The sequence below is a fragment of the Cavia porcellus genome, unplaced genomic scaffold (assembly GCF_034190915.1).
Source record: "Cavia porcellus strain 051 isolate PalLab524CR breed Dunkin Hartley unplaced genomic scaffold, mCavPor4.1 scaffold_3, whole genome shotgun sequence".
Lineage (NCBI taxonomy): Eukaryota > Metazoa > Chordata > Mammalia > Rodentia > Caviidae > Cavia > Cavia porcellus.
The window spans coordinates 45,814,843-45,838,026 of NW_026947486.1; the positions used below are offsets into that span (position 1 = coordinate 45,814,843).

The 23,184-nt window shown below is 39.5% G+C and overlaps 1 pseudogene; it reads right to left on the reverse strand.

Annotated features, from left to right (window-relative positions):
• Positions 1–364: 364 nt before the first annotated feature.
• On the reverse strand, positions 365–21,162 carry LOC100713841 (YTH domain-containing family protein 3-like; annotated as a pseudogene).
• Positions 21,163–23,184: the final 2,022 nt, after the last annotated feature.

Here is a 23,184-nt window from a genome sequence, read left to right on the forward strand (position 1 = left end):
GTTTAAGCAGTGTGACTCTTATATCACTGAGTCAATTTGAATGGTTAACCATTAGTATTTAACAAATTCAAAGAGTTAATGGAGCCTTTGCATTCATTCAATCTTTTTTTGTCTTAGCTAGGATGCATAATTACAAAAGACACCAGATACTGGTAAAAGCTTCAGGACAGAAGGTGCTTGACCAAGTTACAGTTCTCAAATGTGTTTGGTAAGAATACAAGAGCAGATGGGCTGATGAAAACCACTACAAGAAGAATCAGTTTTGTGTTAAAGTGTTCAAAGATGTCACCTTCAGCAGAAAAAAAAGGTTTATAACATCTTCTTATTAGGCATTTCTAGAATCTATATCATTAGTGTTGCAATTTTAATAGGACATCTCCATAAGGTTATTGTTTGTTTCTATTTCTCTATGCTTGGCTTCTTCCTCTTCTTGCTGCTTTTCTTAATGTGCAAAGTCATCAAAGATTGAGGTGGTATGCTTGAAAGTAGCAATTATTTTAAGCTCTTGCTTAGCTTTTTCTAGGGGTACCTCTTGAGTGTCCCTTGAATTGGTTACTGGTTTGTTGTCATTATTTTCTAACTCAATGTGCCATAATTGGTTACTGGGAACATCTTTGACAAAGTTCATTTAATTTCAAATTTGCCTTTCCACTTATCCTGAGGCCAGAATTAGCATATGTATTATAGTCCACACAGGTTTCATTTCAGCTGCTCTACAAAAATGCCCACTGCCAATCGCACCAAACAGTAAATACAGTGGGTCTTTCCCATTCAAGGAATGGTAAGCTGCATCCAATTGCTTATTACCATGCTCAGTACTATACCAGATAGAATACTTGATAGAATGATGCATGTAGCTTTTAATTATAAACACATACCCACTCTTCAGGTTCCAATCAAAGTCTTTGGGATTATTGTTGTTTATGATCTTTAACTTCTCCAGCATTGGATGCACTCTATACTAGAAGGTGAAGCACTAATAGATACAACACTAAAACCAAAGTTTGAGGCGGCAGCTCCATTGATCTGGTTAAAGCCTGCTCCCCTGTTCTGAGGAGCTACCCAGTGGTTCTGCAGCTGCTGCTTTTGAGGCTGCACTTGGTGAGGCTGGGCCTGTGGCTGAAGTCCTTGTTACTGCTGCAGTTGTGGTGGCTGAAGCTTCTATTGAGGCAGTTGGCTTTGCACCAATAGTGGTGGTTGAATTAATGGCTGAGGATTTTGGATTATAGTTTGAGGAGGCAGAACTGGTTGGGTTGGAGGAGCCTTTACCACTGACCCCTTTTTAATCCCAAGTTTCAATATTCATGTTGTGTTTTATAGGAGGTGGTAGCACAGCAGAATCTCCAATTCCCACATTGCTCTTGGGTTTAAGTTTTGGTTGAGATTTGGTAGGCTTTCTGGTAATGGCAGCCTTTGAGGTTAGTTTAGGTGCTGTGCTACTAACTGGGGGCACATTATTTGTTGTAATACTAGTCATACTGCTGCTGCTCAAAACCTATAGTTTTTGTTACTGCAGCTGTCAGGTCACCACCAATTTTTAGTCTTATTATGCCTTGCTCAATACTACTAATGCCAGGCACCTTACTCAAAGTATCATTGCCAAATCCAGCCTGTCCATCAATAATAGCTCTCCCAAGAGAACTAGGTGGATAGCCATAACTGCTACTATAAGCAGAACTTTGTGTTGATTGTCCCGTAGATCCACTTGTCCCCCATGTAGAGAAATCAGCATTACCAGGAAAAAAGTTAAATACATGTTGACCGAGAAATGGAGAGGTATGCCCTAATGCCTTCAGTTGATTAAAAAACACCCTCTGGTGTGTAGTGATATTCTCCATTACTCATTTGTCCATAGGTTGTCAGATATGGCATAGGCTGATTTCCAGACCATGCTGCTTCCCCAAGAGAATATGGAAATCCAATGGACGGAGTGCAGTAGCTAGGCATACATGGGCCTGACACTGGTGGATAGCTGTTATTTTGAATTGTCTGACTGCTTAAGTATGGCTCAAAATCATCATCATTTACAGCATCTTTTGATGAATCAAACCATTTTGTACTGAAACTTTATTTCCTTTCCCTTTAGGTCTCTCCCATTGCCACTTGGAACCCATCTCCCAAAGCATGCCTTGTCTCTGTCTCACATCTGCTGCCCTCTTGATGCATCCTCTGCCCCCAGGACTGGTCCTTCTCCCAATTCCTGGGTCCTGACCCCAGGCTCCAGGATCCAGGCAGCGGGACTGCCCAGTCAGCAGCAGGATCGCAGCAACTTGCACTCCGTGCACCGTTATGGGGCCTGTGGCGAGGTTGGCAGGGCAGCCCTTATTCAGTTTTTAATTAATTTTTAAAATTAAGAATGAATGTTGTGCAGGAACCGGCTACGACCTTGCTGACCACCTACTCTCTGCCAGAGGGCACAGAGAAGCTGTCCCGCTTGAGGAGGGAGCTGAAACGAGCCGCTGGAAGATGCCCCAGCCTTGCTGACCACCTAATCTCTGCCTGGAGGGCAGAAGGGCACACTGCAGCTGCCCCACCTAGAGGAGAGAGCTGGGCAGAGCTGAGGAAACCTGCTCCAGCCTTGCTGACTGCCTTCTCTCACCCAGAGGGCACACCACAACTGCTGCACCTGGACAAGGGAGCTGGGCCAAGCTGCAGAAACCTGCTCTGGCCTTGCTGACCCCCTTCTCTCACCCAGAGGGCAAACCGCAACTGCCCCACCTGGGGGAGGGAGCTGGGCTGAGCCACGGGAACCTGCTCCAACCTTGCCTGTGACCTTCTTTCGGACTGGAGAGCACAAAGCAGCTGCCCCACCTGGAGGAGGGAGCTGGGCCAAGCTGCAGGAACCTACTCTGGCCTTGCTGCAACCTTCTTTCAGCCTGGAGAGCACCAGCACACTGCCACCACCTGTAGGAGGGACCAGCACTGCTGAGGAGGTTTGAGGCCTACCTAGGCCATAGGGGTGAACTTCTAACAGCCCAGGGAGCTTTGCCATCCAAGGAGGTGGATGGTTACACAACATCCGATCCCCGGGAATGTATGAGATCCTTGCTGTAGGGCGTTGGGGGGCTGCTGGGTTTGCAGCCACACTAGATTGGGTTTAGAGGGATTTAGACCTGCATGGACCACACTGGGTGGCCTTCTCTCCATGAGAGAAGCTTTACTGCCAGAGGAGGGAGCTGTGCAGCTTGAGGAGGACTTAGGCCTACCTGAAGGAGCCTGGCAACCTTCTTTTAATCAGGGGGCCTAGCATCCCAAGGAGGGAGCTACATTACCAGAGGAGTCCCAGGAGCCCAGGACATAGGAGACCTCTCCAGCATGCCCAGGGGAAGCTTTGGAGCAACACTTGAAACACAGAAATACAGGAAAATGACAAAATGAAAGACCAAAATGAAATCTCAAACATCCAGCTCATCCGAAGAAAACCTAGGAACCATGTACATAGAAGAAAATACATGTCATACGCCTGAAATATCTGAGATGACAGTAACTGAAATAAAGAAGCAACTCCATGAAGCTTTAAAGGAATTCAAACTAGAAACAATCTTCCAGGTAAAAGAAGAAATGATAAAAGAAATGAAGGAGATGCTGAAAATATCTAAAGAAGGCACAGATAAAAAATTGGAGGAACTAAACAAAAAAATAAAATCTCTGGATGAAGAATATGAGAAACAAACAGAATACATAAAGCAGATGCAAAGAGATATACAGGAAATAAAAAATTCCATTGAAAGTTGTAAAAACTGCCTCAATTAAAGTGAAGATAGAATTTCAGACCTCGAAGACAAGATTGCAGCCAGTGAACAGGAAAGGAAAGGTCTTTTAAAAATAACAAGAAATCAGGAAATAACAATTCATCAACTGGAAGATGACGCAAAGACAAACAACATAAGATCAATAGGGATAAATGAAAAAGAAGGATATAAAGGATGTCAAGAGGAAATTTAGAGAATTAATAGTGGAAAATTTCCCAAACATGAGAACAGAAACTAGTATCAGGATCAGTGAATCATATAGAACTCTAAATAGCCATAATCAAAATAAAACTACACTCAGACATATAATAATCATCATCCCAGAAATCCAACATAAGAATACAGTATTAAAAGCTGTCAGAGAGAAAAGACAGATCACCTCTAAAGGAAAACTTATCAGAATCACAGCAGACTTATCAGCACAAACAATAAAATCAATAAGAGCCTGGGGAGAAGTATTTGAGATCCAAAAGGAAAATTATTTCCATCCTAGACTCCTGTACCCTGCAAAACTGTCCTTCAAAATCAATGGAAAAATAAGATACTTCATGACAAAGAACAACTGAAGAACTTCATGATCACCAAGCCAACCCTGCAAAGAATACTGAAAGACAGTTTAGATACACTTAGGAAAAAATCACTAAGCAAAGGAGCCAATTACACAGAACAGAAAGATAAAGATTCAAAAGCAGAAAGCTAACATGTCACAATAAACCAACATCTAACAGTTATAACCATTAATGTAAATGGTCTCAATGCACCAATTAAAAGAAACAGACTGGCAGAATGGATCAAGAAACAAAGCTGAAACATATGATGTCTAAAAGAAACCTAACCCAAAAGGATACTCATAGACTGAAAGTCAAAAGATGGAAAACAATACTTCATGAAACAGGAAACACCCCAAAAGTTGGGGTAACCATTTTGTTTGCAGACAATATGAACTTCAAGCCAATAATGATCAGAAAAGATAAAGAAGGTGACTACATACTGGTAAGGGGAAAACTTCAAGAGGAAGAGAAAACTATCTTAAATATAAATGCACCAAATTCCAGAACACCCAGTTATATAAAACAAGTATTAACAGCAATGAATAACCAAATTAGCAGTAACACAATTATAACAGGAGATCTCAACACACCATTGACACCAAGGGACAGATCAACCAGACCAAAACTCAGCAGAGAAATAACAGAACTGAATCACACCTGTGAACAAATGGACTTGATAGACATATACAGAGTGTTTCATCCAACAACAACAGAATGCACATTCTTCTCAGCAGTAAATGGGTCATTCTCTAATATAGACCATATATTAACTCACAGAACATATTTAAATAAATGCAAAAGTGTTGAAATTATCCCTTCCATGTTATCGGATCATAGTGCTTTGGAATTAGAAATTAATGATAATAGATACTCCCAAAATCCCACAAACACATGGAACCTGAATAACACACTCTTGAGTAATCAATGGGTCACAGGGGAAATTAAAGAAGAAATTAAACAATACCTATAAGCAAATGAAAACACAAATGCAAATTACCGGAATCTGTGGGATGCAATGAAAGCCGTCCTCCGAGCAAAATTTAGTGCACTTGACTGGCGCAGCCTCCCAATGAGACAGAGGACGCTCTTGTGGATAACAGGTAACTGCCGCTTTATTGTTGCGGGCTCTGGCTTATATATTCGGCCATGACCAATCACAGGCTGTCACAAGGAGGCAGGGTTGGAATGAGACGCAGGCTCTGGCTAATATACCCAGCTGTGGTCAATCAGGGGTTGCCACAGAGTCAGCACGGGGCGAATACGGAGTGAGCACGGGGTGTGCACGAGGTGGCTAGTTTGAAGAGGGACGTAGCACATTGCAAAAGCTGGCGTGGTCCTTAGTCTCGGGTGGGGTATGTGAGCGCCTGCACCCAACATCTCCCCCTTTCTTTATAACTGACGCAGGGTCTCCAGGGGTCAGTGCCCCTCGTGAGGTGTCACGCTGCAGTCATGACAGTGCCTCACTACTCATTGGTGCTCTTTTGGAGGGGGCGGGAGTATTGTTTTATGAGCCCAACCCGCATGCTCATCGACTTGGAGACTGGGATGTCTCCTGGCCAAGGACAACACCCTCTGCGATGCTTTGCTCCACACCTGCGTCACAGCATGGCAAGCCATGCTGCCAGGCTTTGACCAGATTCTACGGCCAGCAATGCTTGTTTGATAATTACTTTGTCCCTATTCCTTTGTCTGCGAATCTGACAGAGCAGAAGTAAACTGCCGAATGTGGCAAGTGTAGCCATGGCAGCCAGAGCCCCTATTCCTGCCTATTTCTTTTATTGTGCATGAACTGGATCACAGGAAACTCATCTGGGTCCGCCATAACTGGAATCGGTACGAACTGGGGTACCTGCATAACGACAGCTGAAAGTGTACTGTTATCCCAACATTGTGACACATAACAGGTTGCGGTGGAGCAATTTAGAAAAATCATATTTGTGGTGGCCTCAAACAACAGAAAAAGGTAGGAAGCTTGCAGGCAGATTGGGAGTATCCATCTAGGGGATCACCCGAGATCTCTAACACTTGCAGGGCATTGACGACATAATGTGAGTCTGAGAGTAGGTTAAAGGGTTGTGGGTATTGCTTAAAGACCTCTATAATGATCTTCAATTCTGTTAATTGAGGTTGATCAGGTGTAAATAGTTACATTGCGGGAAAGAGGGTCCTGGGTGAGCGTGGTATTCAGGTGGTTGGGGTATCTTGTCAGGTTCCCATTGTGGGCCTTGCCTTATGTGGGGCGGCCCTGGGAGGCCATTCTCCCCTTCATTAATCCATGTGCTTTGAGATATCATACGTTGTAAACCATTTATAGCTTCCGAGTAAGGCCCGCCTGACTTTGGGTGTCTAACTTCCTCCTTTCCGGCGGCCACTGCGTCCGCCGTTTTGTGTGCCTCTTCCTCCTCTTCACTATCTGAGGAGTCCTCTATTTCTGGGTTGGGTGCGGTCGCCTCGCCTGTGACACTGGGCTCGCGAGATTGCTCGCGGGAGGATTCTGCCTGATGGTGACCAAGCGCCAAGCCCTTATATGGTCACGACAAGAGGTGTCTGCGAGGCAGCTCCTCACTACTGCCCAAAGGGGTCTGACTCCTGGCTCCAGGAGGCCGTTTTCTGTTGCAAAGTCAAGATCTCTCCCTAATTTATCCCAGCTGGGGATGGTAACGGACCCCATGGGACCAAACCAAGGTGCTACCTTGTCGACCTGATCAAGGAAGTTTTGAATTTGTTTTCGTTTCATTTTTAATCCCTTTTCTCTCAGTAAGTCACTTAAAGCGACTAACAGCGGCTGAGTAGCGGTGTTACCCATGTTAAGGGGAATTTCAAGAGTTTCTTTTTATTTCTTTTTGTTTCCTTTTTTTTTTTCTTTTTTTTTTTTTTTGGGAACAACTTAATCCCCGCGCCCCTTTATGGTGCCCCCGTAGCCTGCCTCTTTACAGCACCGGGAACTCTCTTTACGAGTTCCTCGACCCTTGCAACATGTCCGCCCAAGGTTGCCCGATAGCCCCCGCTATCGGCGCTTGACGGTTTTACCTGTTATCGTCTCCATTCTGTTGGAGAGAGGGTCTCAGCGTCCCCGTACGGGCCACCACTTGACCAGCGCAGCCCCCCAATGAGACAGAGGATGCTCTTGTGGGTAACAGGTAACTGCCGCTTTATTGTTGCAGGCTCTGGCTTATATATTCGGCCGTGACCAATCACAGGCTGTCACGAGGAGGCAGGGTTGGAATGAGATGCGGGCTCTGGCTAATATACCCAGCTGTGGTCAATCAGGGGTTGCCACAGAGTCAGCACGGGGTGAATATGGAGTGAGCACGGGGTGTGCACGGGGTGTGCACGAGGTGGCTAGTTTGAAGAGGGACGTAGCGCATTGTGAAAGCTGGCGTGGTCCTTAGTCCCGGGCAGGGTATGTGAGCGCCTGCGCCCAACATGCACTGAGTTCCCACATCAGGAAAAAAGAATGAATACAAATAAATAACCTGATACTACACCTCAAACAGCTCAAAAAAGAAGAGCAATTCAAATCCAAATCCAAAAGAAGAGAGGAAATTATAAATATCTGAGCAAAAAACAATGCAACAGAGACTAAGAAAACAATCCAAAGAATCAATGAATCAAGAAGTTGGTTCTTTGAAAGAAGAATTAAAATCAATAATCCCCTAGCCAACCTTATTTTAAAAATGGGGGAAAAGCTCAAATTCATGCAATAAGGAATGAAAAAGGTGAAATCACTACAGACTCTATAGAAGATCATCAACACCTATTTTGAAAACCTCTACTCTCAAAGGTTTGAAAACACAGAAAAAATAGACAGATTCCTAGAAGCATATGAAGTACCAACGCTAGGTCAAGAAGATGTAAAACTGCTGAATAAACCAATTTCTATTAATGTAATTGAAAACATAATTAAGTTCTTACCTACAAAGAAGAATCCAGGCCCAGACGGATTAAATGCAGAATTCTACAAGAAATACAAAGAAGACCTAATGCCGACACTCTTCAAACTCTTCAGTGAAACTGAAAGGAAAACCATCCTTCCTGTCATTCTTGGAAGCAAATATTACTCTAGTACCAAAATCTGAGAAAGACCCAACTAAAAAAGAGAACTACAGACCAATCTCCCTAATGAACACAGATGCAAAAATCTTCAATAAAACATTGGCGAACAGGATGCAGCAAATCATCAAGAAGATTATACACCATGACCAAGTGGGATTCATCCCAGGAATGCAGCCTTGGTTCAACATACGTAAATCAATAAATGTAATCCACCATATCAATAAAGCCAAAAATAAGAATCACATGATCATTTCTAATGATGCAGAAAAAGCTTTCTATAAGGTCCAACATTCATTCATGATAAGGACTTTACAGAAAATTGGAATAGATGGTCTTTACCTCAATATAATAAAGGCCATCTACAACAAATCAACAGCCAGAATCATACAATGGCTGAAAATTGACGGCCTTTACTTTAAAATCAGGCTCAAGACAAGGATGTCCCTTATCACTGCTCCTATTTAATATAGTACTGGAAATTCTAGCCAGAGCAATTAGACAAGAGAGAGAAATAAAAGGGCTAAAGATAGGAAAAGTTAAATTATCATTATTTGCAGATGACATGAAACTCTACATAGAAGACCACCAAAACTCCATTTAAATACTTTTGGATATAATAAATAAGTTCAGTAATGTAGCTGGATACAAAATCAATATTCAAAAATCAATAACATTCCTATACACTAACAAGGAAATCACAGAGAGAGAAATAAGAGATGCCACACTCTTCACACTAGCAACCAAAAAAAATGAAATATTTCAGAATTACTCTCACAAAAGAAGTGAAAGACCTATATAGGAAAAATTAAAATACACTGAAAAAAGAAACTGATGATGCTATCAGAAAATGGAAAGACATCCCTTGCTTATGGGTAGAAAGAATAAATATTGTGAAAATGGCCATTCTCCCAAAACTGTTATACAGATTCAATGCAATCCCAATAAAAATACCATCAACATACCTCATAGTTCTCAAGAAATCACCACTAAAATTCATCTGGAGTGAGAAGAGACCTACAATAGCAAAGACAGTTCTAAGCAGCAAAGGCAATGCAGGAAGCATCACAATCCCTGACTTGAAGTTATACTGCAAAGTAACTGTAGTAAAATCAACATGATACTGGAACCAAAACAGAGCTGAAGATCAATGGAATAGATTAGAAGATACAACCACAACTATAAACACACTCAAGCATATTATCTTTGATAAAGGGGCCAAACATGTTCACTGTAAGTATGACAGTCTCTTTAATAAATGGTTTAGGAAAAATTGCCTCTCCATATGCCAAAAACTAAAACTATACCAATGCCTATCACCATGTATTGAACTAAAATCCAAATGGATCAAAGATTTGAATATTAAAGTAGAAACACTAAATCTATTCGAAGACAACTTGGGTAAAAACCTTGAAGACATAAGAGTTGGTAGAAAATTCCTGAACAGGAATCAAACCACATGGGAAATACTTCCCAGAATCAATAACTGGGGTCATGTCTTATTAAAGTGTTTCTCCATGTCAAAAGAAATCTCCAGCATAGTGAAAAGAAAACCCACAAACTGGCAAAAAAATCTTAGTGAACTGTCCCTCCGAGAAAGGACTTCTGTCTAAAACGTATAAAGAAGTTAAAAAAAAATCAGATGCCTAAAATTCCAAGATCCAATCCAAAAATGGGCATCTTAGATGAATATACACTTCTCAGTTTAAGAAATACAAATGGCAAAAAAATCTTTGAAAAAATGTTCATTATCATTAGCCTTTAGAGAAATGCAAATTCAAACCACATTGAGATTTCATTTCACTCCTGAAAAAAATGGCCAGGATCAAGGAAACCACCAACAACAAATGCTGGAGAGGCTGTGGGGAAAAAGGAACTCTCCTCCACTGTTGGTGGGACTGTAGACTGGTGCAACCATTGTGGAGGTCAGTCTGGAGATTTCCCAAAAAGCTGTAATTGGAGGTCCCATTTGTTCCAGCTATTCCATTTCTATGCATATTCCCAGAAGAAGAAAGCATCATACCACAGTGATATATGTGCTCCCATGTTTATAGCAGCACAATTGTAATAGCCAGATCTTGAAAACAACCTAAGTTTCCATCAACTGAGGAATGGATAAAAACATTGTGGTATTTTATACAATGGAGTACTAAAGATCACATTTAGATATTTATAAATAAATGGGCGCAGCTTGAGACCACATTCATATAAGTGAAATAAATCAAGCTCACATATATGAATATCGAATAGTTTCCCTAGTGTAAGAAAGGATATGAATACATAAAAGTATGTGGTAATCATGATTTCCTATTATTTTGGTTTGAAGGCTTATAATGTTTTCACTCATTAATTGGAATGGTTTTATTCTGGGTTGCTTGATTTTATTGTCTGTGATAGTATGAACATCTATTTTGAAGAAAAGACATCATAATAGCTAGTGCTGATTTAATATCATCTTGTTTGAAGTTCCATCAATCTGTTGTTTTTCTGTCCCCATTGGTTTTATCATGTTGTTTCTTATTGTATTTTATTATATGTGATAGTATAAACAAATTTTTATAGGCAAAGTGATAATATAGAAACCATTATTCATTTTCTGTTAGCTGGTTCTAAATGCCCTGTAATACTTTTATTCTCTTGGATGATTTCACACTGTCTTTGATGTGTTTGTTGCTATAGAGTATGAAGTTATACTCAAATATTTCAAGGAAAGAGACACTTTGGTAACTAGTATTATGTCAGGTTATCTGGTGGTGAAACACTATGTTGCTTAAATTGTTCTGTTCTGACCTGTGTTGTTATGTTGTTATGTCCTCTTTTATCTCAATTTCTCCCCTTTTTTATTTCCTTTTTAAAGGTTTATTTATTTTTTATTATTTTTAAGGGAAAAATAAATTAAAAAATAGAAGGATATGTTATAGTAGCTTTTTTGTTTTCCTATTAATTTTGTTTGAACCCCAATATTGATCTCATCATCTTGTTTTGACTGATTTTACTCTATTCTGTTTTGTTTAATAGTATCAAGTTTGATTGTATAGGCAACTACTTTGAAGGCAATAAGATTCACTATGATGCCCATTCTGGTTTGACTATTATCTTCTTTTGAAATCCTGTAAGGTCTCCAATGTTTCAGCTTTATTGGTTTTGTTCTGTACTGTTTTGTTCAATTTTATTATACTTGATGATATAGGCAACTCTTTTTAAGATAGCAAGAGGCATTATGGTAACCATTGTTGATCATCTGGTATTCTGTTTTTACATCATGTACTATGTCCATCCTTTTGTTTTGACTGACTCCGTTTTGTTTTGTCACATTTGGTTTTATTCTCTTCAAAAAAAGTGATAAGAACTGCAGGAGTGGTGAATCCCCAAAATTTTAATTGTTATTGTGAGGAAGAGAGAGTGGGAGGGTGCTGTAAGAGATGTAGCTGCATGTATGTTTAAGTGTGTAAGATAGAAAACCATATTACTAAGTTTTTGTTGAATCATTGAACAGAACTGTTTGCAATCTCACTGTTTAGTGTCCACTTTGTATGCTTTAGTTTTGTAATTTGAACAACTATTTTTAGGATGACAGTGTGTGGTCTATTAACTAGTGATTTGTTACTGTTTGTTTTTTTGAAATTCTTTATTACTTGTACCCTTTTTTTCTCTTTAAATAAAATAATTAAAAAAAGATCAAGCTTGCCCTCGAATCATGATACACCTTCAGGATCTTACTTCAAATGCTTCCAGAATGATCAACTAGGGTAGGGAATTGTCCACATCCTCGGATTGTCTCTAAGCCATCTCCTTCTTTTGGGGCACTCTGTTAGAAGTCAGATTGTATAATAGCAGTAGTTTTAGCTGAGTCTGGCTCACAACCCCTGACCAGCTCCTACCCAGATGTTCTTGACATTGCAGCTGAAGACTGACACCACCCAGAGGCCTTGAAGGCACCTAATCATCTAAGACACAGAACTCTTTATAACTCTTACAATTAAGGGTCTGTCCCTCCTGTGATTGATACAGACACCTACCATTCCACCCTAGTCTGGATCAATACCTTTACTGGAAGTATAGTGGCTTTTCCCATAGGCTCAGAGAAGACATTAGCAGTTATTCACTCCTGTCTACCCAGTATCATCTCCTGGTTTGGCATTCCCACCTCCATTCAATCAGATGATATCTTAACTTTTATTAATCAAGGTACCCAGGAGGTGTGTAAGTTTCTTGCGGGATTCAATGAAGCCTTCATACACCCTACCAACCTCAATCAGCCAGTAAGGTAGAGGACAAATTACCTCAAGGACCACATCACTAAACTCACACTGCAGCTTTGAAAAGACTGAGTTTCTCTGATCCTGATCACTCTCCTTCACATCATGGCACTTCCTGAAACCCTATAGGATACAACCCTTTTGAGCTTTTATACGGCTACACCTTACTGCTTAGGCCAAACCTCAGCCCAGAGGTCAAACCCATTGGATATTATCCCACAGTACTGTGACAAGCCCAAAAAGAAATATGACACACTGCTAACCTCCTCCTCCTGCCTTCTTCTGACACTCACTGTAATGAGGATAGCCTGGCTAATAAATTGGTCTTGATTAAAGATTTAAACCCATGGTCCCTGCAACCCAAGTGGACTAGACCCTACTGGATCATTTACAGTACCCCAACAACTATTTGTCTGTAAGATCTTTTCAATGGGAAACACTGTACAAAGAAATTTTTGTTTTTAAAACTGTGCTTTTGAAACTATCTAGATCTATAATTGATTCATGGTTTTGTAATTACTTTCTTGACCCCTGTAACCACGAAAGTGTAACTGAACATGCAGGATGCCTGATTGTACCAAGCTTCATGACCATTAATTGAATCTTGTAACTGATTATCTCACTCTTCTAGCAAATCAGAACTACCAGGTTGTTCTGTCTCACTTTGTACCATCTGCTTGTGCATCATAGAAAAGCCTTTGATCACCATAGAGTGAGACTTATATTTTGTAATTCATCCCAATCAGTGCCCATTGATGTAAAATAAATATGTCTCAAAACCTGGGGTGTCATTTTGGTCTTTCTGTTTGCCACAGCAGGTGCACCAATCCAGGACAAAACTACCCTGCTCACAATCTGCCCAACTTCTTGTGGAAATCAGAAGTGATCTCTACTTTAGTCAGGCTGTCCAAAATTCCAGAAGACACTTAAATACCTTGTCTTTGCATTATCTGTCACTTCACCTAATTCCTTCTTCAAGTCTGCTTTGATCTTACTTGGTTTCACCCTCAGATCTCTACCCTCAAGTACTTTTTTAACCTGAATAAAACACTTCATTTTAGAGGACTATAAACATCTTCTGTTTCTGTTATGCATATTTTTGTGAGTTTTCTGGGTATTACAGCTCCTGCAGGGACAGGTATAGAACCAGATAGACTCATTGACAGAGGTGATTTTCCAAAATTGTAGAAATTTCTAATGTTTGGGACCCAGACTCATGAATTTTTCAACTAACTGGAACTCTTGTTTGTATTATCCTTCTTCTCTTTGGTCTTCTCAGATTTTTCTCACAATTTTTGAAGGACTGTGTTCAGGCAATCACAAGCTGACAGATGCTGACTCTAACCACTCCTCAATATATCCCCCTTCCACAAAACTTCACTCCCAATTAGTCTGCCCTGCCCATGAAACCATATTTGTCATACATTACCAAGGGAAACATCATCCACTTTCCTGCTTCTCTCTGTATATAATAAAAAAGGACAGGAATGCCATGCCTGACCTGAGAGAGACCCTCTCAAAAAATGTGCCACTATTTTTTTTTTTATTTAAAGAAGAGGAAACAAAAAAATACATGGAAATAAAAAAGGGTAGAAATAATACAAAATTACAGAAAAACAAACGGTAAGAAATCGCTGGTTGATAAGTTACATATTGTCATCTTAGAAATAGCTGTTCAGGTTACAAAATTAAAGTATTTAAAATGACATTTAAAAAGTGACACTACAAACAGTTCTGCTCAATGATCGAACAAAAACTCAGTAATATGGTTATCAGTCCTACACACTTGTTTTACATCTCAAAGAGGGTAAGATTAAACATATCAAAACAGAACAAAACAGTTAAAAAAACAATTTAAAGAAATACAGATTTCTAAGCAAGTTCACTGGAGATCTTCACTGTCTATCTAACTGTCTCTAGTTTCTTACAAATAGTTGTCCCTATCTTCACCCACTTTATATACTTATTGCATATTATAGAACTAATCAAATCATTACAGGATGATGAAGGCTTTTTAGGTCTTCAAGATCCAACATTAGGGAAGACAATAATAACTACCATCACATCTCTCATTCTCTTCGTGGTAGCCATCCTCATCTCTACATATGCTGAAATTGAACTCAAGAGACCAGATCAATGTCATTCTAATCAGTGAACAATAGTATTGCTAGAATTTATATCATAATGCTACAAAATTAGCGTTGGGTTTCTTAGCGTCTCTTCTTCAGAGTATCTGTTCATTACATCTTGCATTATATAATCTGTTCCTGTAAATAATTAAAAAAACTCATGTGTGAATTTCTATATATATATATATATATATATATATATATATATATATATATATATCCTCTATGTATTATAGGGAAAACCAAGATGTAATAAGACAGCAAAACAAATTCCTAGAAAAACATGCAATGGATAAGACATATAAGACCACAATATAGGTGATCTTCTGTAGTTACTATGTTTTATCTTGTTATTTTCAATAGATTTGTCCACAACACCGGCTTAACATAGTTAAACATAGTATTACCTATTTTTATAAAAACACAACTTTGAAAGCATTGTAGGATTTGAGAGCTGTTAATAGTTAATACTAGTATGGAGATCCTTTACACTGTGTCATCTTCAGAGAGTTGCCTCTACTTTTAGGGTTGATACTAACAAGAATACCAAATTCAAATAAAATCAGCCAAGGCTAACCCAGGGTCTTAGGATTCAGATTCAATTAAGATCAGTCATAGTAAGACAATGTAAGTAATACAGGATTTCAGTTTAAGTTAATAGGAAAGTAAGGATAGTTACCATGGTATAACCTGCTATTTTTGAGTCAGATGTCTGTGCCCTCAAATCTGACATGAGAGGACAGACCAGAACAAATTAAATTCAAACTAAACAGGGTGATAAGACTGCTGTGTCTTTTAAATCCTGATACACTATTAAAAAAGACCTCTGCCTTTTTTTTAATAGTGTTTCAGAGCTGTCTGTACTAAAGACTATAGCTTACCGCCTCTGTCTCATGTCTGCTACTCCACTTTTCTGCTATAATTTGTACATCTTATTTCCTTGTTCCACTGTCTGCCCCGTTCATTGAGGCCTCTCTGCCACTGTTGCTGGAATCCTGGTATCCCTTCCTCTCTTTCTTTGGAATGTCCTTCAGCACTCGTTGGTAGCCACGAACTTCCACAGTTTCTCCTTGTCTTGGAAGCATCTTATTTCCCCATTACTTTTGAGAGAGAGTTTTGACGGGAATATGAGCCTTGGTTGCATATTATTTTGTTTCAGGACTTGTAATATTTCTCCCCATTCCCTTCTTGACTTAAGAGTTTGTGTTGATAAGTCTGGTGTTATTTTGATAATTTTCCCATTGTAGGTAATCTGCTTGTTTTCTCTGGCTGCTTTTAATATTCTGTTCTTTTGGTGGATTTCTGGAATCTTGATTATTATATGTCTAGGCGTAGATCTGTTTCGGTTGTAGGTAGCTGGTGTTCTGTATGCCTCTTTTATCTGGATATCATTTCTTTTTGCTATACATGGGAAATTTTGCTTTAATATATCTGTGAATATTCTTTGTATTTCATTTTTGGTTGCTCCTGCTTCCTCACTCACATTCTTTATTCTCAAGTTATGTATCTTTTTGTCATCTTCTAGTCTTTGAATTGTTTCTTTCTGGTTCCTTGTTATTTTTAAGAGGATTTTTCTTTCATTGTCATATGCCATAAATCTCTCTTCAGGTTTCAGAAGGCTGTGTTTAGTTTCTGTCAGGATATTTTGCCAGTATTCAATGGAGTTTTTAGTTTCCTGGTAATCTCTTTGGATCTGTTTCATGCATTCAAAGTTATGTTTAAATTCTTCTTCAGAAGTTTCTCTTTCTTTTCTGATTTCCTCAGTCCTTCCATCTGTGTTCTCTTGGGTGGGGCTCATCATTTCTTTAATTAATCATTTTATATCTTGCCTCACTTGGATCAGGAGTACAGCTTTAAATTCATCTATGAGGTCATGGAGGTATTTTTTAATTTCAGCTGATGCTGTGTCCAGTATTGGATGGTTACTGTGCTTGTTCTCTTCAGTGTTTACTTCTCCTGGGCTTATTTTCTCATGTTGGGCAGCTGGAGATTTTTAAAAAAATTTTTATCTCTTGTCATGTTTCTGGATTCTTTCAGACTGGAGTGTCCTGGGGGTATCTGGCCCTCTCCGTATCTCTTAGGGCCTTTCAGAAGCATGCCGACTTGAGTTTTTGCTGTCCTCCCCAATTTGCTGTTATCTGGGGTAGGCTGCGATGCAGGGACGGTACAGGCTAGCCTCCAGCCTCCGTGCCAGTCAATCCGTAAATTAGGTTATACTTTTGGGATGTCACTGAGTTGTGACTATTTTGTATCTGCTTGTTGAGCCCCAAACAGAGGCTTGGTTCAGCCCCAGCAGGTCCTGCCAATTCTCTGTGCCAGAAGCAGCTGACTAATGTCACCATGGCACAGGGTTCTGCCCAAATCCCAGCTGTTCTCTTCCAGACCTCTCTGTGACAGGAGCACCATACAGCAGGTCTGCCCAATTCCAAGATGTCTTCCACTAGTTCTCTGTATGACACTGAAGCCAACACGGCATCAGGCTCTGCACAATTTCAAGATGTCCTCCACCAGACCTCTCTACAGGGGTGACTCGGTGATGTCACCGAGCTGCAGGTTCTGCCCAACTGTAAGATGTCTTCCGCTAGACTCTCTGTGTTATTGATGTCCCTGTGGTGGCGGGCTCTGCCCAGTTCCAAGATGTCCTCTGGCCAACCCCAACAGCCACGGGACCCAGTCCCCAGTACTCACCAGGGCTCGGTGCAGGTCTTCCTCTTGAGTCTACTGCACACCACACCACTTGCCCTCACTGGGCTCCTGGCACAGCATGGAATGGTCAGAAAACTGCACAGCATTCAGCTTCAGAGCCCCAGAGCCTTTCACAATCTCCTCTGGTGCAGCGGGGCAGTCCTGGCTGCTTCTTGGGGTCCTGGGTCTCAATTTCCAGCAATCACCAAAAGCCAACACAGCTTTTCCTGTTGGGTCCACAGGTCAGTTTGCTGCATTAAAGGCACGGGATTTGCAGCCTCCCGTTATCAGCCTTTGCAGTCTCCAAATGTGCCACTATTACAAACAACAGGAAACCACTAAAAGGTTACACTGCACTCAGAAAACAGAAAATATGTCTGTAAAGAAAATTTAGGACAATATATACAATGTATCTGGCACCAACAAGTGCAGTACTACCTACACACCATCACTGACCATCCAGGGAACTCTGATTCCAAAAATTCCACCCAGATTCTTTGGGATTATAGTCTTATCTGCAAACTCTATAAAAACTTAACTTCTCTTGTGACCAGCTGCTGAAATCACTCACAATCTCAGTCTGTCTGCACTCAGACTTTTGTTCACATAGTGCTTCTGTCCAGGTAGTCTCTCTGATAACAATTATCTATGTTATTTAATCTTTCAAAAATTAGTTATTCAATTCAATGATTCTTTGTATTATTTTCTTAGTCTTTATTGCATTAACTTCTGCTCTGATTGTTATAATTTCCTTCATTCTTAAAGGTTGGGATTAATTTGCTCTTATTTTCCTAGAAGATTGAAGTGCAACATTAGATTATTTGATCTCTCTCCATTTTTCTGATATAAAAGTTCACTACTATAATCTTCCCTTATAGGACTGTTTTCATTGCATCCCATAAATTCTGGTATGCCTTAACAGTGTTATCATTAATTTTATAAATGCTCAAATTTCTTCTTTAATTTTATCTGTGACTCATTGGTTGTTCATTATGGTACTATTTAATTTCCATGTGTTTGTGTAATTTCTGTGTTTTTGTTTACCATTTACTTGTAATTATATTTTGCACTATGATCTGACAGTATACATGAGAAATTTAAACTCTTTTTTATTTTTTGCTTAACCATGCTCTATGATCTAGTAAATGGTCTATTTTGGAGAATGTTCCTTCCACGTGCTACTGTGAAGAATTTGTATTATATTGTTGTTGGGTAAGACATTCTGCAGCTATCTACTAAACCTGTTTGTTGACAAATTGGGTTCACCTTTGATACTTCTTTGTTGATTTTTTTGGTCTAGTGGATCTGTCTATTTTTTGACAGCAGTTTTTGAGGTACACAATTAAAAATGTAGGCAGATTTTTCATATCCATTAGTGTGTTTTATATAATTGGGTTCAGTGTTATTTGGTGCATATACATTTATGATTATTTTCTCTTTCTCTTGGAATTTTCCTTTCACAAGTATGAAGTGACTTTCTTTGTCTCTTCTGATCAATCTTGGCTTGAACTCCATTTTGCTTGCAAAAGAAATAGCTACCCATAATTTTTGTCTGAGTTCCTGCCACATAAAGTACATTTCCCACCCTTTGACTTTCAGTCTATGAATTTTTTGAAGTTAAATGTGTTCCTTGTATGCAGCATGTTATTGGATCTTGTGTCTTTATCCATTCTTCCAATATTTCTTTTGATTGTTGAATTGAGATCACTCACATTGGTGGTTATAATTAATAACTATTGATTTATACTTGTCATATTATTTCTTGGGTTAGTTTTCTTTTTTACTTCTACTTAATTGTTTGTCTTGGATGATGAATTCATTCTACTGGGATTCTTGAAATAGATGTCTTTATTGTCTTTTTCTACAATATTCAAAAATTTTTGGAGTGCTGGTTTTTTAGCCATGAATACTTTTAGGTTTTTTTTATTTATTATGAAACTAACTTATTTCTTCAAATTTGAAAAATTACTTTTTGGGTTACAGCAATCTGGGTTGGAGGACATTTTCTTTTAGGAATTGAAACACTTGACTCCAAGATTTCCTTGACTTAATGGTTTGTGTTTAAAAGTCTGCACTGAATCTCATGGCTTTTACTTCATAAAAGATTTTTTTCTCTAACAGCTTATAATACTCTATTTTTGTGTTGAATTTCTGGAATTTTGATTATTATATGCCTTGGTATAGATTTATTTTGGTCATGTCTGTTTGGAGCTCTAAATTCTTCATTTACTTATATATTAAAACTTTCCATCATTTCTGTAAGCCCTTCTAATTTTTATCCATCTTCTCTACTGTGCTTTTTTGGTACTGGTAATCAAACTCGGAATCGCATGCTTGCCAGGCAGGCACTGTACCATCTATATCCCCAGCCTTTTCTTTCATATTAATCATCATTTGTTTTCCTACCTAAGAGATTATTTTCTGTATTTTGTATATTCTTCCATTTGTTTTTTCCCCATGTCTGTTGCTATCACTTCAGAAAGTTTCAGAGCTTGGCTTCTGATTTCCTCTATCTCATTGTGCTCTGGACTTGTTCTGGTTGGGCTAGGTGTTTGGAGTTACAGTTTCTTCTGCGTCTTGTCATTTTGTGTTTTCTACTGGAAATCAATTAGATGAACAAAGAAAAATAAAGGTGGTGAACTTCCTCTTGTGTCCACAGTTCTTTAGTAGGGTCCAAATTACATCCTAGAGATGTGATGTGTACTCCAGCCAAAGATTTGTGCTGGGTATGGTGCTGATCTTGGAATTTGACTGAGTGGGCTGAGATTTGTCTTCTATTGCTAGAGTTCTCACAGAACTTTTTGATGTAAAATGGTGTCCTCCACCCGCCTGCTTCTGTTCAGTGTGTCTGTACGTCAGAGCACAGTGATAGTTCACCTGTCTTACCAACTGCTGATTTGTATTCTCACTGCTGCTTCAGGCTTTTCCATCCTGCTGCTCCCACCTAGCAGGTGTATGCACCCACACAGAGGCCCTCACTCTCTTGTTTTTTTATTTTAAAGAGGATAAAACCAAGGAAAATAAAACAGAATAAAATCAATCAAAATAAACCAGAATAAGTGATACAGAATTTCCAAACGTTAGAAATCACCAATAGTTATCACAATGTCTTTATGTCTTCAAAATAGATATAGATACTGCCTTCAGACATATCAAAAATCAAATAGAACAAAATAGAAACAATAAAAACAAAATAAGGAATGCAATAAAGAACATCAAAACAATCCACTAGTAAATAAATAATGGCTTCTGTAACATGTCTTGCTAACCTTTAAATAGCTGCTCATGCCATCACAGTTAACATTAAAAAAGTTATTTTAAAAACTCAACCCAATAAAACAATGAAAACAATATGGTTTCTGGGCTGGGATCTCCTCCCTGTGGAGTCAGGTTCTCTCCCTCTACAGTCTACTAGTGGCACTGACTCACAGAGAGAGACTTGGGTCTGCTCTCCTCATGCCTGCAGTAACCCACCCACGGCACTGGTATCTGGGCAGGGATCTCCTCCCATGCGACCCATTTCCCTCCCTCCACAGTGTGTAACTGATGCTGGTTCATGGAGAGAGGCCTTGGTCTGGCTTTTCCCAAAGTAATAGCAGCCCTTGCATTGTGCTGGTTTCTGGGCAAAGATCTCCTGCTGTGGGGCCTGGTTCTCTCCCTCCACAATCTGCAATTGGCACTGACTCATGGAGAAGGCTTGGGTCTGGCTCTCCCCACACCAGAAATGATCCATGCATGGTACTGTTTTCCAAGCAGACCTCTGTCTTCTTTTTGATACAGTAGCTCTTTTCCTCTTGGAAACTCCATGCTAATCCCAAAATCTAGATTTTAACAGAAAAAAAAATTTAAATTGCAGCTGTTTAGAACAGATTCTATCATGGTTGTCAAGAAGAAATATTCACAGGAATCTCAAATGATGCACATTCTGAAGTTCAGGTACTTGGGAATGAGGGAGAGGCTGACAAAAAGACAAACATAGGGCAGGGGATTTAGCTCAGCAGCATAATTACCTTCCTGGCAGGCTCAAGGTCATGAGTTTGGTCCCCAGTACCAAATACACACACACACACACACACACACACACACACACACGAATATATACAGCCAACTGGAAGAAGTAGCCCACTAGATGAATTCCAGTTTTAGGGGTATTTAGAAAAGGAAAATGAACCACCTAAATTCCTTGGACTACTGAAAATGAATGACCAGTAAACATACCATTTCAGGAGAGGACCAAAATCCCTGACAGAAGTCAACTCATACCCTTCCTATTCCTACAAGTGAAATTTCCTCCATTTGTGAAAGCAAGATATGTTAGTTAATATTCTCATTGCTGAGGGAAAATACCAGAAACCCAAAGTTAAAGGAGGCAAGTTTTATTTCACCTTACAGTTTATAGAGGATTCTGTTCATAGTTGGCTAGCTCCAAGGCAACATGGAACGGAAGAGGCATATACACCAGAGAAACAGTTCATATCAAAGTAGGAAAGGCAGAAGAGAGTAAATTACTGAAGCAATGAAGCAGCAGCAAGTGCCAACAGTAGCCTTCTTTCAGACATTTATATTCTATGCATGCTAAACACCCATTTGGTAGGTAGCACTCACACCCAGTGTGAGACTTCCCATTATCCACATCGAGAAGTATGTCAAACCAATCATCAGACTAATTTTATAACCACACACTCTTAAATTCAGTTAATCCAATCATGTGAAAAATCCAAGCATTATACACTCTAGATCCAGACTCCTCTGCAAAGTCCCATGAAGCTTTGGGAGGATATCTAGACACAAACCATAACATTCTGGCCCTGTTCTTTGAAAGATTCATATCCCTTTATGAAAAAGTCATTTACTTAATTTCTAAGGGTTGCAAAAGTCATAATAGTTTCAGCATTGCTGAAAAGACCAAGTGCCAAGTCTTCTCTGATGTTCAAGGCAAAGTCTTAGATGAAAGCTCATGTACAAATGGAAAGTCAAACACTTCCAGCATACACTGGCACAATATAGGCATTTCCATTCCAAACAGAGGAATATGACGTAGTTGGAACAAAGCAAGATCATAGTTCATCAGGGAAAACATTAAGTCCTGTAGCTCCGTGTCTAACATCCAAAGTGGCTGTGGGAAGATGTGAGTTTAGAAGTACCTAGGTGGCCGCACCTCTATGGCACTGTATGTGGTTGCAGCTCTATCACCTTCTGTCTTTCACTAGCTTTGCTCACTCTTTTCCACTTTCCTTGTGTGATCCATGTTTCTAGCTTCTTCATTCTTCTGTAGTCTCCACTGAACTTTCAGCTTCACACTGACATCATTACACTCTACACTCTCAGGATACAACTTCTTGATTCATAACCTGGGTGAAAGCTTTACTTGACCTCACAACTTTCACATTCTACATGCACCTAAAACCAGCATTAGCTGGATTACACCAAGGCTTGCTGCTAGCTGGAGTAATATCCAGGCTTTCTAGTCTCTTGGCTATAGGTACTGAGTGATTGGATTGCTGAGTCCTATGAACCAAATTCCAAGGAATACATTCTGTAGACCACTGGGATCATGTATTATTTTCCCTTGGGCTCTATTCTCAAAGAAAAATGTTTAACCTGTGCAATTTTGAGGTTGCAAATGAATTCTTGTTACTTCTTATGATGTCTTTAGGCCATCTTTTCTAATGTTTTGTTCTTTTTCTGAAACTAAGTTATTCTCTGCTCTATTTTTTTTCCTGTTTGATCTTTGTAGTCCACAACACGACTGGAG